At 40.9% G+C, this 14,751-nt stretch overlaps 1 protein-coding gene and 1 long non-coding RNA gene across 25 annotated transcripts in view; both read right to left on the reverse strand.

Annotated features, from left to right (window-relative positions):
• Positions 1-3,690, reverse strand: part of Pcm1 (pericentriolar material 1) — a 92,668-nt gene extending 88,978 nt beyond the window's left edge. For 8 of the 24 annotated variants that reach the window (XM_085680232.2, XM_085680231.2, XM_085680230.2 and 5 more), the window contains exon 1: positions 3,363-3,689. The gene's annotated coding sequence lies outside the window, so the exon portion shown is untranslated. Of the gene's footprint in view, positions 1-3,362 lie in introns of all 24 variants that reach the window. The other 16 variants (XM_085680228.2, XM_048441699.3, XM_085680222.2 and 13 more) reach the window with 3 other exon arrangements.
• Positions 3,691-10,143: 6,453 nt separating this feature from the next.
• On the reverse strand, positions 10,144-11,050 carry LOC125405266 (uncharacterized). The gene is made up of 2 exons (XR_007233520.3): positions 10,545-11,050; positions 10,144-10,263 (listed from the first exon to the last, which is right to left on the reverse strand). It is a non-coding gene; the product is annotated as an uncharacterized LOC125405266 (long non-coding RNA).
• Between the last annotated feature and the right edge of the window lie 3,701 nt (positions 11,051-14,751).

Consider the following 14,751-nt stretch of genomic DNA (forward strand, 5'->3'; position numbering starts at 1 on the left):
TTTATAATTATCATTCTTTTTATCTCACAAAATGTCACCTACAAAGAAATCATTTAGCAGTAAACTCTTACATTTGACTTTTCCTAACTTTCCTATTCTATTTTGTTATATTCTTCCAGCATAAAAACAAAACACTGAGAACTGACTGCAACTGAGACATAAGTTAACTACCAGTCTGTAGTTCTGCATATCAGTCTCATTTCTGTTCCTCATAAGGGAGTTTGAATATTTGTTTGCTTTCACAGAAAGCAAGAACAAATTAAACAATTTTTAAAATAGGCTATTTTAGCAGGACATGGTAGTTCACATCTATAATCCTAATTCTTGGGAGGTGGAAGCAAGTAAATCAACAGTTCAAGGACATGCTCAACGACACCAGCCAAGGGTACAGAGATGCTGTTTCAAGCACAAAAGAAAACAGGGGCTAGAGAGATGGCTCAGAGGTTAAGGGTACTTGTTGCTCATTAGAGGGCCCATGTTTGAGTCTCAGTGCCCACACTGTCCTCACAATCATCTGTAACTTCAGTCCCAGGGAATCTGACACCCTGACTTCTGCTGGCACCAGGCACACAGATAGTACAAAGACATACATTAAGACCAAACACTCATACATAAAATTGTAAAATAAATGAATATTTAAAAAAATTTCTTGAATTTTTTACATATGTTTGTGGGGGTTTTGGGTTTTGTTTTTGTTTTTTTGAGAAAGGGTCTGACTATGTAGGACAGAATGGACTTCAACTTCTGACTGTCCTGTCTCACGTACCCAATTCCTGGGATTAGAGGTATATAGCACTCACCCAGTTTTTATTAAAAATACATGGGAGAAACAAACTCAGGTTCTTTCTGCAGATATATACTATAAATATATTTTTAAAAAGACCAATTACTTCTAAAACACTTTAAACAAAATTCCTTCTAGTTTTCATCCTTTAGTTATTATATTTCCTTTCTATACAGCATTCCACATATCCCAGGCTGGCCTCAAATTTGGCTATGTAGCTTTCAGTATGGCCTTGAACTTCCAGTCTCTACTTCCCTAATGTTGGGATTACAAACATTCACCACCATCCCTGTTTATTTGGTGTTGGAGAACAAACAAAGGGCAATTATAGTGTATGATAGGCAAGTACTCTATCAATTAAGCTAATCCTCAGTCCTAGCCATTTATCCTCTATACACCTTTACAATTTCTTTTCTTCCTTTTTTTTTTTGGTTTTTTTTTTTTTTTTTTTTTTTGGTTTTTCAAGATAGAGCTTCTCTGTAGCTTTGGAATTAGCTCTTGTAGACCAGGCTGGCCTCGAACTCACAGAAATCCACCTGCCTCTGCCTCCTGAGTGATGGGATTAAAGGCATGCGCCACCACCACTTGGTTCAATTTCTTTTTACTTTCACTGAATTTATATTCCCCCGGCACTAACTTATATAGCAAGACACTATGCCCAGAACTAATGTTCAAAGTAATTTTAGATAACTAAACCAATCAATGCCTGTCAATTGTGGGCATAACAAATTTTTAAAAAGCAGAAGAGATTATGAAAAAAAGATAAAGCCAACAAAGAAATTCAAAAGGCCATAACTTGAGAAGAAATGGACTTGAGAAGAGGGTCTACCCAAATACTTGTCAGACGACAAATACAAACTCAAATGATCTTGGAAAAATCCTGTCCAAACAAAGGAATTTCAGAAAATACTGTATAATATTTTTTAAATTTAGCTACTAGGAATTGCACGACTGTGTTCTAACGAAGAGGGAATACTCCGCAAGGGCATGTCAAAGAGAAGAGGGCGAGCAGAGACCTTCAATCCTGCACCAGTTTCTAGACCACAAGCCTCAGCATTAAGTGTTCCCAACTTTAATATAAAGGAAACATACCAGCGCGTCAAGTAAACTGTTCTGAAACAAAATTTTCAGAAATACCTTTCTGTTCCATAGTTCAAAGCAGTTAGGGTTAGGAACTGCTTATTAGAAAAAAAAATCACCAGTAAATTCTTACACTTTTAAATACAGAAAACAAACACTACATTTATGGCCTAATGTTTCAGATAACCAAGTGTAATCTTTAAACACTCTTAAACTCAAATTTACCTTCACATAGACATTTAGGTACCCCAACTCTCTTAAAATCCTTCCAAATAAGGTGTAACATCCACTTTGGAATATAATGAAAAAAGTCTCATTATCATTTAAAGACCCACGAAGACGTTTACTCTCCTAAGTCATTAACTCCCCGTTACTCAAACCGTTCAACTATTATCTTTTTAGAAAGCCTCACTCATAAGAATATTCTTTTCATGACATTTACGAGGTGTACCTTCAACTTCAAAATCAGAATTGGCGTCGGCAGCAAGGGGCCCAGACCGGGAAGGTGATGGGGAAAGGCAGAAGCAGGTGCACCCCGCGACTCTAGTAACCAGAGAACACAGAAGGCGGGGTCTGGAAAACGGTTTATGGGGCGGGGGTGGTAGGGGCACCCAGAAAGCCCGCTTCTTCTAGCGCCAAAACAAGAGCTGTTACCTAGTTCACACAACACTTAGCTAATAACAGTCATGGAGGGGGGAGTTGCTTTGTTTCGATTGGTTTTTTTTTGGGGGGGGGGACGACAAGGCGAGCTGCGCAGGAGCGGGCCGCAGACGAAAAGTTCCTTCAGGCATGCGCCCAATACCTAATATCTAGTCCAGAACTGCAGTTTCTGCAGAGCAAACAACGCTATCTGGATCCCACCGGGCCTCTCGGTGTCCCCGATTCTAGATCCGAAGACACCGGATCTGCAGGAAGGGATGGAGAAGGGGCGGTGGGAGGGGCGCGGAGAAGGGTTATTAAATTAACCTTCTCTGCGCGAGGAGCCACTAGCTGGAGGCAGGAACGCCTACCCGGGCCTTTATGCTCCAAGAACACAAGTGACAGCAGAAAGTGCGCGGATCCGGGTCGCAAACGCTCCCCACTCAGGATTCGGGCCGCGGGGGGGACTCGCACGATGGAATCTGGCGGGTGGGGTGGGAGGGAGGGAGGGCGGCCACCAGGCCTCAGGCCGCCAAGGCCTGCTTCTCTGAAAACCCATCACCCCAACTGCAGCCCGGCTTCCCCTCCACCCTGGAGCACCCGGGCACCGCGTGAGGGGGTCCCCAGGTCAGGCCGAGGTGACAAGACTGTACAGGCGCTAGCGCGTCCCCAAGGCGCTCACCAGACATGGTGTCAACTCAGGGGCTGAGAGGCGCCTATGTCAGCCGAGGGGGGCGAGGATCGCGCAGCCAGGGGACCCCAGAGCCGAAACGGGCAGGCGTGGCCCCAGAAGCCCGGTCCGGCGCCTCCCGGCTCTCGGGCCCGCGGTTGCCAAGGGCCGCAGACGCGCAGGCATTACCTGTAAACGAAGGCGCCCCTCCTGCCGAGGGCGGAGTGGCAGTCGGCCCCCACTGGAGCCGCCGCTGAGCAGCGGTTCTTCCTCGAAGACCGCGGCCGGGAGGCCCACAAGTTCCCTGACTGTCCAGAGCCCAATGGCCGCCTTCTCTACATTAGCTACTAGGCGCCAACCGCCGCAGCCACCGCCATCTTAGGACCTCATTGTGGTGGGAGAAGAGGGGCGGGGGAACTGCAGAGGGGGGCAACGCTCGGCGAGACGTGCGCCGTCTCCTCGGCAACGGCCGCGCGGGGGCGAGAACTCGCCCGGGCTGGAGCCGCAGTGCGAACCCGGGGCGCGCAGGACTGGGGTCACGTGACGCCCAGGAGCCTGTGGCGTCACTTGGGGCCTCTAGTCAGGAACGGATTGAACCCGAAAGAACGACCTGAAACTACATATCCCAGAATGCCAACTCATCCGGGTAGCCGAATTTACAGAACTACAAATCCCAGCATGCTGTGCGCTTTCTAGATGGGTTCGCCGTATTAAGGCTCGAGGCCTGTGCCCGACTATACTGAGGGCTTCCATGAAATTCATGGACCACCTGGGAGACCGCTTTCTCATTTGCCGTGGAGGCTTCAGCTCCGGATGGAGACTGAAGGACTAGGAAAGTCTTAGATCTCTCTTTTAACCCATTCCTACCCACAATCCTGCCTCGAAAGAAACTTTCGGGCCTTTACAATCTAGCCACTAATTTTAACAAGGAGATTAAACCCACAGGGATTAAAGTTTGCTGCGCTCTTGTCATAGCTGATTAGTCGGTGGAAGAATCATAAACATTTGCAAAGATCATCGCCTCTTGGAACGCTGCCCCGCATCCTCGTTGATAGAAACAGATGGTTTTTAAAGCAGAATTTAATCTCGCGGCGTTTTCTCTGAACCCGTAGTCTTCGAATTCCTTTTTAATTCACATTCTTAACAGTTGTGTTAAGGTTAGTAAATGAACAGATAATAGTTTCAAAACAGCACAAAAATTCAATAAGCTTGCAAGTCTTTCAATATGCTAGGCTCCAAAGTTAGAATACCTGTCAATTTTAGTTCCATGTAAGGACGTGAACAGTTTGTAATTATGGGACGAGGTTTTTAAATTTAAGATATGTAAGTAGAAAAGAATAGGCTTCTGGGTTTCCACAATAAATTTTTTCCCTCAATTACCAACAAATTGTTTACAAAACAAAAAGTAGTACAGCTGTCTCAGAGCATGGTTCATAACAATAAAACTCTTCCAGATCCTTCTGCCTCTGGAATGCGGGGTATGCATTGCTGGAAATCAAACCCAAGGTTTCAAGCATGCTGGGCAAATTTTCTATCAACTGAAAATTGATGCCTGTCTAGGCTGGTAGTGGATATCGAACTCAGGGCTTTTCAACATGCTTAACAAGCACTCTACAACTGGCCTCTATCTTTAGACCTCTGTTTTACTTCTCTTTTGGATCTGCGTCTCACAAAGTTGCCTACACTGGACTTAAACTTACACTTAAGACTCTGTGGGCTTTTTTTTTTTTTTTGGAGCGTGAGTCTTGGAGGACCTAGGGACCTAGGGGAAGGAGTGGAGATATGTGTGTGTGTGAAGGTGAGCAAAATAAATTGCATGATACTTGCGAAAAAATTAATAAAAATACTGTATATTTTAAAAACCTTTCTTCAAACTAAAATACCAGCATCATCAGTTTTTGTACGGAAAGAGGAAAAGAAGGTGAGAAGTTGTAAAATTACTCCGACTTCCAAAAATTTGGCTTGTATACATAAAGTCATACCTTAATTTGGAAATGAATCGGTTTGATATTAATATCTGATTATGCCAAATAAATGATATAGGCAGAAAATGCTTTAGTAATTGGGGGGGTAAGTTTATATTATCTCAAAAATAAGAGTGTCTCTAGGATTTCTATGTAGGATGAAATAAGGGGAAGCCATCCGTAAAAACGTGGGTAGGGAACTAAGGACGGGTGCGGGGAGGACTTGAAAAGTGAATTTCTATTTTCTGAATTTAGGAGGAAAACTGAACATGTTTGTTGAAATATTGAGGAGTATAAATGGCTGGTGTGGAAGGAAATGGATTATGCCATGAATTCACAGCACATTCAGAAAAAGCAATGGCCAACACAGAAACCAGACTGGCAAAAGTACAGATTCATGTGGGGTGAGGCTCGGGGGAGGCTGGAGAAGCTGTGACTGGGTCCAAAGGGTAGAAAGCTTTCCCTACTGATCTGAAGAAGTTGGACTTCGTTCCACAGGCCATGTGAAGCCATTTGAGACTTTGGAAGAGGTTCCGTTTGGTTGCTTTGCAGTTCTGGAGAGAGAACCACGGGCTTTGCACATCGTGAGCAAATGATGTTCTACTGCTACATTGCCAGCTCTTGTTTTTCTCTTTCTCTTCTCCTTATTTTTTCTTTTGGCAGGCTGCCCTGAACTTATAATTGTCCTGATCCCACACTTTGAGTGGTATTGTCTCTCAGATTGAACACGAAATCGTTGAGACTTTAACTTGGAGACACGTTTAGTACAAACTAGGAAGAGAAGAAAAGGGAGCAGAGACAAGAGAGGGTGGCGTGTGGTTTGATATTAAGGAGTAACTGAATGAATTCAATTACAATTACAATTCAGTACTGGGGTTTTCATTAGCAAACTTAGTGTCACGAAGGGGAAAATACTACTTGTTCTGTTTCTTGATACCTAATGGGACACTGGTCCAGTGGTACTTACAATATAACATGTTGTGTTTATATTGTTTGTATTTTAAACTATAATTTGCTTGTTTACTAACAACAGATTATGTCTGTAACTGAAATCTTACCCTTTGTATTCTCTACATAGTCTCAGTTCCTTGCATATTTCATTTGTTTTGGTGTTCTTCAATTTATTTTTATTTTTTTATTAAAAAAAAAACCCACAATTTTCTGCAATAGCTAGTTTAACCTGCAGGTGGTGATAGTACATAAAAGAAAAATCTTCAGTGTCCATAAGCCCTTTATAACTTACTTTCATTGTTTTTATTATGTAATTATTTTTGGTATAATGCAAAGGATGTGTAAGATATTTGTGCTAAGCTAAAATAATAAAATCCTGCAATGATTCATTAAATAACTTAAAATAATCGATTTACCATTGTAAGAACTCTCCATTCTAGACCCATATTGGAACACCGAACTGAGCACTCCACGGTCCAAATGAGGAACAGAAGGATGAAGAAAATAAAAAAAGTAATCAGGACTGCGAGGAATGCGAGCACCCACTGATACAAGGGGACTGATATAATGATAGTTCACCAAGACCTGTTGGACTGGGACTGAACGAGGACGTGATCCAACCAGATTCTCTAAATGTGGCTGGCCTGGAGCCTTTTTGAAAAGCCATTGACAATGACACTGGGACTTGCTTCCTCTGCATATACTGGATTTTGGCGCTCCAGTCTGTTTGGACTCTCACCTTCCGTGGACCTGGAGGGAGGGAGGAGGAACTTGAACTTCCCATAGGGCAGGAAACCCTGACTGCTTTAGGGGATGGAGAGGGAGGAGGAGAGGGAGTGGGGGGAGTGGGAGGGTGTTGGGAGGAGGGGCTGAAATGGAAACTTTTATAATTTAATAAAAAAAAATTATAAAAAAAAAGAACTCTCCATTCTCTCCTACAAAATCCTTTTTACAAACATAGACACTATCCTGAACTGATTTTATCATTATTTCACTTTCCACATAAAATTATGTATTTTCATGAATAAATATTGCTTTATTTTTCAATTTTTAAATTTGATATAAATGGTATCACACTGTCCATATTCATATTTGACTGACTTTGTCCATTCAACATTATCTCACTGAAATGTATCTGTGTTGCTCTGTGTAAATACAAACCCTAAATAGAATATGAAAGTGATTTTGACATATACCTAAAAACTACAACTCATTTTAAACTAGCTTAGTGAATGACTTGATGAAAGAAGATATTGGTCATGCCACGCAAAATTCTGATGACCTCTGGCCTAATTCCCGTGCTTCTGTTCAGTTTATAGACTGTTACTTCTCTGACTTAATCTAGTTCCAAGTTTCTTAATTATGGCACTATTGACATGTTGGACTTAATGATTCTTGAGGTTGACTTTTGATTTTGCGTGTATGTGTGTTCATTTGTTTGGAATGTGTGTATGCATGCAGGTCAGAGGGCAACTTTTGGGAGCTCTGTCCTTCCACCACGTGGTTTCTAAGGATGACACTCAGGTTGTCAGGCCTAAAGACAGGGCTTTTACAGACTGAGCCGTCTAGCTGGCTGATGGGTTGTGTTCTTTGTTCATTTGTTGTTTTGTTTTAGGGATGGGGGTTGACTATTCTGCATACTACACAATATTTAGCGGCACTGCTTGGCCTCCACGCACAAGGTGCATAGAACAGCTACCTTCCCGGTGATGGAAACTAAAAGATTACTGACTTTAATTACCACGTATCTCCTAGAGCAGAAAAAGAGGGAAGAAAATCACACCTTGCTGAAAAATACAGGTCTAGTCTAATTACAATTTTCTTATGTATCTCTTATGGTTAAAAAAAACCCTCTATTTACATATATAATTAAATCAATTATATGATTATATCAGCTAATTAGATCTGATCCTTGTGTATAATTAATGTTTCAAGACTTCTGATACCCTTCTCTGTTTCCCTTCTATCATGTTACTCTGGCATCTCTCCTTACTGCCCAGTTCCGATTCTTCATCACCAAACTCACAAATATCTTACTGCTGTTCTCAAAATGGAATATTAATGTTTATTCCAGTTTGGGTTACTGACTTATTTGTACCCAGTTTGTGTTCATTTCTCTCAAAAACCACTCCTTCAATAAATGTAATTCTTATGGTTCTAATTCCAGCCATGTTAGCATTTTGTCCACCTTTCCCTAGCTAATTTCTGCAGAGTTGAGACTACCATACATTTCTTATATTTTCCTTGTATGTCTTTTTGGGGTGAGGAGTTATATGCCTTCACTCATCCTGTTTATCCATTGCAACCCTGGGCAGGTTTGAACTATGTGGAATGCGCACTTCTTAGGATCAGATTAAAGAGACACAAGCGACAGTAAGCAAAAGACTACAATGAAGATAAATTATTTCCTGGTCTCTTACCATCCCTACAACACGAAAATATGTTACAAATAAATGTAGAGCCGGGCGGTAGTGGCGCACCTTTAATCCCAGCACCTGGGAGGCAGAGGCTGGTGGATCTCTGTGAGTTCGAGGTGAACCTGCTCTAGAAAAGTGAGTTCCAGGACAGGCTCCAAAACTACAGAGAAACCCTGCCTCGAAAAAATTAACTAACTAACCAAATAAAGTAGATGTTTTAAACAAAATTTAAGTAAAAATAAAATTTTAAATAAAAATTAATTTAATTAAATCAGGTGATGATGAAAAGTGTTAAGGGTAGGAAAGTGACCCCTTTGTTGTCACTGTTAAAATCCTGTTGTTAAAAGCAAAACTCCATAAAATAAGGACTCAAGTTTGCCATAGTTGTAAGAGAGTAGTTTGATTTTCAAAATATTAAATCTAGTCTAGAAAAGTATCTTTTTCTAAATAAATAACTAAGATCTTTAGGTTTGTTATATGCTTTCAAATAAGTGCCAGCTTTTGGATGAATATACAACAAGATTTGTTACAGAATATTTGTTTACACTGTGAAGATGTGCCTTTGCCAAGATGCTTTCTGATTGGCTTAATAAAGAGATGTATGGCCAATAGCTAAGCAGGAAGAGGTTAGGTGGAACTTCCAGAGACAGAGAGGGCTCTGAGAAGAAGAAAGGCAGAGCCATTAGTCAGACACAGAGAGGAGACAGGAGGTACAAGATGGAATATAGATTTAAAAAATATGGGTTAATTTAAATTATAAGAGCTAGTTGAGACAAGCCTAAGCTAAAGGTCAAACTACCATAATTAATAATAAGTCTCCAGGTCACTATTTGCAGACTGGTTCTCCCAACTAGAAAGTATTGCTTACTACAATGATGATTCTACACTGAGCCATATGAGAGACACTCCATTATTTAGGAATAGCTGTGAATCCTATTGTTTCCCTGTTCTTCCTTTGAGATTCTCATACAGTGCATCTCTTTTGCCATGATGAAGATTCTAAACTCAGGGGAAATGACAACACACACATAAACTCAGATTAACCAGATAAATATTAGAATGTCCTTTCTTTGCCAGAAGAGAACAAAATATTTCCAGGGTTAGCAGCCAAGGATGTTTTGTGATAGAATGAACTACCCAAGATGCTACACTTGCTCTAAGGAAGCAACAAGCGGAACTCTAACCATAAGGGAGCCAGAATGGTGTAAGGCAGCAGCCGACAAGCTTCCTAGAATGGCCAGGCATTACATATTTCTGCCATTGTGAGCCGTACCAATTCTATGATTATGAAATGAAACCATCTACAGACGATATGTAGATGGCTGTACATAGCTACGTTCCCATAAAACTTTATGGACAACGAAATCTAGATTTTTATGATACTTTTACAAGTCTCCAATTATTAATCTTCTTTTGAATTTTCTAACCATGTAAAAATATAAAACAGGTTATTAGGGCCCATTTCAGTCTTATGGGTGACAGTTTGCTGTCCTCTGACTTAGAAAAATGAATACTTTCAGTTCTGAGATAATTAATTAAAACTAGGTTAAATTATAAATTATGAATGAAAAATGAAATGTCATTAGTTGGCAGGTTACCTTATGAAGAGTCTTTTGAAATAAAGAAAAAGGATGTAAGTCAGGTGTAATGACATAGGCCTTTAATTCCCGCAGTCAGAAGACAGAGGCATAACCCTGTGAGTTTGAGGCCAACCTGGCCTACACAGTTCCAGGACATCCAGAGGTACATAATGAGACCCTGTCTCAAAAAACAAAACAGAGAGAGAGAGAGAGAGAAAGAGAGAGAGAGAGAGAGAGAGAGAGAGAGAGAGAGGATAAAATCAAAATATTGTACAATGTAAGTATTCACCTGTATCATATACGTCCTTAAATATTTTGTTGGTCCCTCCTCAAACTAGGTGGAACAATGCGTTCCCTCTATGAAGAATCGCCACACCCAGAAATAGCAGAAATGAAAGATAAAGGTTCAGACATTGAGGAAACAAAAAGATCAACACCAGAGTAGTTCCTCCGTCTCACCGTTTGCGGGAGTTAAAGTGAAGACTTCTTCGCTGTGCGATGAAGAATTTGCTCCTTGCCCCGGCACCTTTGTGAAAGAGGACAAGGGAAGCTCCGGGGGCAATGGGCGGGGATTGATGCCTGCAGCAGGACCCGGCAGAGCTAAAGCACCAACTTCACCCGGCTCGGAGCCCTGGAAATCCTAGGCAGTTCCTACGCCAAGGGGAAACGCTTAAATTGTCCGAACTGCATGAGATTAAACTTATCCAAAACTGTACATGGAAACATGTAAGCTGACGACTTGGGAACTATACATGCCTTATACATGCCTTACTAACGCTGCTCAAATGTTCGCCACTTGTACGTTCCCGAAGCTTCCAAATCTCACTCGAGGACACCTCCTCTATGGAGTTCAAGTTTTTCTGTTATTTCCTGGCTTGTGCTGAATACTTGTGATTTGTCTCAAATGTAACTTCCTTGTTGCTCTTTTGTCTGTCCTTCGTCATTTTCAAATTCCAACAGCCTCCTTCCCCGCCCCCCCCCATTATTTTCTCAGAATACCGTGGGCACTAGACATCTCTGTAGAGTCGATTTCACAGAAAGCTTCGCACTCACAGGGGAAAGGAAAGGAAGGGAAGAGAATGCAAGGGGAAACATAAGCTTCAGTAAGCATCTCCGAACTGAATATGAATATTCACCATCCTGATCTTTAAAGTCCTCTGGCCATGACCCAGAGCTGTTCAGCCGCAGCAGTCTTGCCCGGTCATCTTCATGGGGTCTTTCTTTATACTCGATTTCCTTGGTCCCTGTTAATACCCCCCCCCCCCGATTTTCTTTCTGGAATACCGACAAGGATTTCAAACGTTTAAGTTCTTCCGCATTAACAGAACACTTTTGTTCTTCTAACTCCATTTGCAGCATTCGCCAGCGAGCGCCGCGGTGAGAACGAGTGTGGCTCTTCTATCGTCACACCAATTAGTGTGATACCCCCCCCCCCGCGTAGAATTCTAAGAAATTAATGTCTTCTCTGAACACTGAAATTAACTGCACAAAGCCCTAACAGATCCTGATTAGTAGATACTTCGAGAAGAAACATTTCCATCATTCTGACATGGTGTTCCTGAGTCTCAGGACTGAAGCAGCAGGGTGCTGCCAACTTGGTTGTTAGGCGCCAGTGTTCAGTTCAAGACATAGCAAGAAAGGAATTAGTATGTCCACTTCTCTAAATAGGTCCCCTTTTTGTTTGTGTCTGCATCACCCACATCTGGTCATTGATAGGGGAGTTCAGCCAATCACATTCTGTCCGTGTTACCCTAAGGCAAAAATTTACCTATAAACCTGGTGGGTGCACTTCCTTGCCCTCTCTTGGTCCCTGCGCTCTCGGATCGTTGGGACTCTGGTGTAAGTTTTCTTTTATTCTGTTTATTAAAGATATATCTTTTATATTAAGCTAGTCTGGTTAAAGTTTAATTACCGATCAACCACGCCCCTTCAGGTCATTAAAAAGAATGCTGTGGTTAGTGACATAGTTCAGTCGGTTGAGTGCTTACCTAGCCTGACAAAGCCTGAAGTTTGATCTCTAGCACTACAAAAACTATGTAGCATGTGCTCAGAAACCAAAAGCCCTTAGAGGCAGAGACAGAAAAATCGAGATTCTAGGTAATTCTAGGCTACACGGTGTAGTTTGAGGCCAGCCTAGCTTACAAGAGACCCTGTCTCAAAAAATAAAAATCTCAGTGTTCAAAGGCAATAACTACCCTCTGCAGTAAACACTTCTGGTCTGACAGAACCTTCTGGGGAGGATGGTTGGGTTCTAGGGAGTACAAATGGTGGAGAATGTATGTGTGTGTGTGTGTGTGTGTGTGTGTGAGAGAGAGAGAGAGAGAGAGAGAGAGAGAGAAAGAGAGAGAGGTGTAGGGAAGTTCAGGGGAGAGAGACTGTTATTGGGAAATTATGGAAGATTAGGAAGGTGTGGAAGAAACCAGTTTCCTTGTAATGTTCTGATCCACGTTAAACCTCGGCTGCCACTGACTCTGTCTCTGCTCTCTTTATTCTACTTTGCCTCCAGCACAGTCCAAAAAGCTGCTCGCCAGAGCTGATACCACACCTTTTGGGCTATTAGCCTCAAAACCTGTTAGGGTCAACTGCTTTTCTGTGTTACCCGACCTGAAGTTGTTGTTATAGAATGCAAAAGTACAGAAGAGGTTTGGTTTTTATTTTTTTAAGCCTAAAGAAAAATAAGATTTTTGTTTTTATACATGATTATTGATGAAATTTGGACAGCTATTTTTATTCGTATTATTTATATTTTATGAGACTCGAATATATACATTGTAGCAATAACAAAAGAGGACTTAATATTTGATTCAGTACTGAGGACAGGCACGGGAGACGACTTCTTTCTATTTTCCTTGAAATTTCTGAATGCATCAAAGGAGACACATATCGAAGAGACATTCTTGCATACAGCGATTCCCCCATCAGTCAAGATCATCAAAAAATCAGGGGGATAACTCTGATACCTGGGTTTACACTCCCATACAGGTCACCAGACTAATTGGATGGACTTTTCTCTCCTGGAGATTTGAAGTTTACGTGGACAACTACAGAGGCTAGATTTCCACTGGAATTCAAGCATTTTTAAAGGGTAGCACACTACAGCTAAAGTCCAAGATTTTTTTTATTTTTTGGAGCCATCATTAAGTGCTAAATTTTGCTTGTGTGTGTCAGGCTTTAATTGGATCTGTTATTTGTCTAGGATCCCTCTAATGAATCTAATCTATTTTTGCTTCAGACGACAAGATGATGCCTGTTAGCTTATAGCAAGAACAAAACATCTCTGGAACTAGGCCTCAGTATTTCAGACTATTTCATTGCTGATGGCAGGCACAAATTATATTCTAGAATTATGAGTGTTAAAGAATTTCTCTTTAATGCTTCTACAGAGAATGTAGGAAAGAAAAAATAAACAAACAGACAACAACAACAACAACAACAACAAAAGACAGCTCAAAACACTTCCATTTTAGAGGAGGCTCTCACTTTGTGTGCACTCTTGGTCCTTCACACGTGCAGCAGGTAACCCTTCTGTGCTTCTGCCTCTCTTTGTCTCCCTCTCTTTCTCTCTTACACACACACACACACACACACACACACACACACACACACATGTAGACATATTTTTAAAAACAGAGATGGCCATAAGACAGTGGTTTTCAGCTGAGGGCTGTTTAACCTCAGGGGCCCATTTTGCAGCATCTGGGTTCATTTTGGGTTGTCACAATAGGGGAGAAGGGGCAGAGATGTTTACAGCAGCCAGGGGGTGGGAGCAAGGAACACTATTAAACATCCTACCACATACAAGACAATCACCACGGAAGAAGCAATGGCACAGAATGATTTAACCCAAAATATCAATAATACCAAGGTTAAGAATCCTTAATGGACAATTAAATGTAGACACAAAGCAGGTTCAGACCAGTTTTAGCTTGTTTACCTTTTGTGCTTTTGGCACATTTCCTGACATATAGTGAGTGTGAAAGTACTTGATAAACCTTTATATTATTATATTTATATTATATAAATTATATTTTTAATTTTATAAGACACATTTTAAAATGTGGTTTTACTTACCATGTGCTCTTGTTTTCTTATTCCACAAATTTTTTTCACAGTAAAGCTGAATTCTTTTTCATGTGCTAAGTGTAAGAAAATAAAATCTGTTATTGATTACAATTCAACCTTTATTTGGTAGAAAAATATGACATATGATCTTATGAGGAGAAAAATGGTGCTGTTCAGAAGCATAAAATATACATAACTCCAAAGTCCTTTGTACAGAAAAAGAAAACCAATTTTTTTTCCTCGGTTGAAGCTTGTTTTAGCTTTTGTAAGAAGAAAAAAATGGAATAAGAAAAGACTTTTAATTTTTTCTGGCTCGATAACTCATTTACTGTTGGTTATATAACCAGAGGTAAAATAAAAGATTCAAATAAATGAGAATCTGGAGTACCAAGAAATCATTTCATTGTAACTTAACTGGGACCCTTGGAGAAGACATCGGCTTTATGGAATACAAGGTTCAACACTTCTAGGAAATCTGACAAATATTTATTATGTTTTTACATTTTTCCTTTACAAGCTTACAGAGAGCATCAGGCAGATTTTTTTCTTCTCTTTTTTTCTTTTCTTTTTCTTCTTTTTTTCTTTTCTTTTTTGAGATCAGACC

The sequence above is a fragment of the Myodes glareolus genome, chromosome 23, assembly GCF_982192425.1.
Source record: "Myodes glareolus chromosome 23, mMyoGla1.1, whole genome shotgun sequence".
NCBI lineage: Eukaryota > Metazoa > Chordata > Mammalia > Rodentia > Cricetidae > Myodes > Myodes glareolus.